The sequence below is a fragment of the Berghia stephanieae genome, chromosome 2, assembly GCF_034508935.2.
Source record: "Berghia stephanieae isolate SIO BIC M18660-M18661 chromosome 2, UCSD_Bste_1.3, whole genome shotgun sequence".
In the NCBI taxonomy this organism is placed as follows: Eukaryota; Metazoa; Mollusca; class Gastropoda; order Nudibranchia; family Aeolidiidae; genus Berghia; species Berghia stephanieae.
Window position 1 is genome coordinate 91292185 of NC_088361.1, and position 3356 is coordinate 91295540.

General features: G+C 26.2%; 1 protein-coding gene across 3 annotated transcripts in view; it reads right to left on the reverse strand.

Moving 5' to 3' along the window:
- The window catches only part of LOC144965828 (uncharacterized), a 36184-nt gene that overhangs the window by 15823 nt on the left and 17005 nt on the right, over positions 1-3356 (reverse strand). The window lies entirely within an intron of this gene.

Sequence of the window (3356 nt, forward strand, 5' to 3'; positions counted from 1 at the left end):
TTGGCCCAACGATTACAAAGTTAACACTTTTAGTGATCAATAGCAACGCCGTCCTCTTTAATGACGCAACGTAGTCTCTTTTTCCAACTTGAAATGCTCTTCCGAATTTCCTCAATGATTATCTCATCCCAGCATAAATTATTCTTTCTCTCAAAGCTTCTTCTGTGAATGCAGATCTTTGTCCACTATAAACCTTCTCGGTCAAAGAATTCCAAATTGCGTAATCCATGGATTCGGGCCGGGTGGTTGAGGCGGCAAGTTGTCTTTCTCTATGAAATAAATATTCTTACTTCTAAGAAAAGCTTGAGTTCTATTGATCGCATGGGATGTTGCACCATCTTGTTGAATAATGAAATTCCTTCCTGGATAAACATGTTCACAGTCTGACAAAAGATTTTCTTCCAATAGTTTTATGTAATTATCAGCATAGAGTTTCCCAGGCATAGCCACAATAATTTGCGTCATCTTTTCCATATCAAAAGTGTTAGGTGGTGTTACAATATTTTATATTATTCAAAAACCGTTAATCTAATCATTTTGATATTTTTATTCTATTAATAAAGAATAGTTCTAATACTAATAAAAATTTGAAAAAGATATCTTGATAACTTTTTACAATTGAAAGAAATAAACAGCGGCGCGTTTTTTATGACCACCCGATACATATATTATATGACACTTATTTTCAATATAATGAAGTGGTTATATATGATAATACTTCTTTTCAATTTGGCATCGTGTGACACATATGCAACCAAAACGTTATAACCAACAATCTCAGGGCATTTATGGATCTATTTGGTCTATTTTTAAGCCTGATATTTAGAGATTTGATATGACATGATATATCAAAGTAATTGACATAATGTATCTTTGTTACCCCAACCTACATCTTCTCCGCTTCAACTCGGGTTTAAAAGGGAATTTTTGACAAAAGTCAGCGAAAGGCATTTTATGAGGAATTCTCACTAAACTATATTACTCAGACTATAAAGTGCATGGTTACACAGAGTTTTGTGTGTTGGACAGTTATAATTCCGGATGGCAATGCTGTGAGCTTCTTAGCCAAGCGCATACTTTCGATAGGCAGATTATAATGATTACGGGGCGTATAAGAGAGAAAAGATGATGTTTACTGACGAACATCATTTATTTAGGATAGAAAATAAGATGCAATCACTCTGAAACCAGAAGGCATTTAGTTGCACAATGTATTCATACATCTATCCAATCCTCCGGATGACTGATTTCACACTTCAAGGGAGATTGGAACTGGTGTTTTGACATCACCCAATTGATCCCAATTACATTGTGGGTAAGAAAAAAATGTGTTTGAATAATGCCAGACAAAGCATAGATAAAAGAAAATCTCGTCCCCCATACACACATTTTTAGATCTTTTTCTTTCACCAGTGACTGTTCCCTAACGTGTGACCTGGTTGGAGGGTGGCATTTTTACCATATATTTAAATGACAAAAAAATAAAGCAAAACATTTCTCTTAATCATCCTAATGGGAAATTTGTTTAAGGGTCGGTCTTGGTATTCTAAATTTTACCCCCAAAAAACCCCCCAGATAAACCCATGTTTCCGCCGCAGTAAAGAGCCGCAATATAATCAATATGACCTAAGTTTCATGCTTGATGAAGAGACCGAGATGTCGAAATCGAGACCTCAGAGTATGAGTGCGATGCTTTATCTTTCGAGCCATCTTGCTCAGGATTTTCAAAAATGATAAATCGATAATTTAAATCGACTGAAAATAAAATTGTTTTCAACAAACATCTTTATTAGAATTTAGAATCAATCAATTTAATTCTAATTAATAAATTTATACTCAACTATCGGTGGCGAGGGAGAAATTGTTCGTATCTATGACCGTGCAACAGTTAGTGATGATTAACGTTTTCCTTTATTGAAATCAAGGCTGAAGTATTATTAGATACAATCTGGAATGGAATAATATTTACATAAAGTGTTTCGATTAAAGAATATCTGAAAAAAGTCGTATTTCTTAAATTGGAAAAGGTCCACAAAGACATTACATGACGCTTAATAATAATAATAATAATAACGATTATTATTATGATATTGATAATACTAATGATAATGATAATACTAATAATAATTCTAATACTAACACTAATAACAATGATAATAATGATAATAATAATAATAATAATAATAATAATAATAATAATAATAATAATAATAATAAATAATAATAATAATAATAATAATAATAATGATAATGATAATAATAATAATAATAATATAAATAATAATAATAAAAATAATAATAATAATAATATAAAAATAATAATAATAATAAAAATAATAATAATAATAATAATAATAATAAATAATAATAATAATAATAATAATAATAATAATAATGATAATGATAATGATAATAGTAATAATAATAATAATAATAATAATAATAATAATAATAATAATAATAATAATAATAGTAATAGTAATAATAAAAGTAATAATAATAATGATAATAATAATAATAATAATAATAAATAATAATAATAATAATAATAATAATATAATAATAATAATAATAATAGTAATAGTAATAATAATAGTAGTAATGATAATGATAATAATAATAATAATAATAATAATAATAATAATAATAATAAAATAATAATAATAATAATAATATAATAAAAATTAATAATAGTAATAATAATAATAATAATAATAATAATAATAATAATAATAATAATAATAAATAATAATGATAATAATAATAAGAATAAGAAGAAGAAGAAGAAGAAGAAGAAGAATAATAATAATAATAATAATATAATAATAATAATAAAATAATAATAATAATAATAATAATAATATAATAATAATAATTTAATAATGATAATACTACTACTAATAATAATAATATTATTATTATTATTATTATTATTATTATTTATTATTATTATTATTATTATTTATTATTATTATTATTATTATTATCATTATAAAACCAAAGTAATATCATCACCATGTTTAATATATTTACGATAAGGGCAGAAATTGATAAATAGCAAAAAGTATGACACATACGGCATGCTATAAGCTTTTGGTACAGTTTCAAAATACTCATTGAGAGTAATTGATACCAGACCAGCAGTGGAAGTCTCGCCAGAACTTTGATTACCTACACACTGCAGTTTATTGAATATCATAGTATAGTAGTAGTAGTAGTAGTAGTAGTAGTAGTAGTAGTAGTAGTAGTAGTAGTAGTAGTAGTAGTAGTAGTAGTAGTAGTAGTAGTAGTTAGTAGAAGTAGTCGTCGTAGTAGTGGTAGTAGTAGTAGTCGTAGTCGTAGTAGTGGTGGTAGTA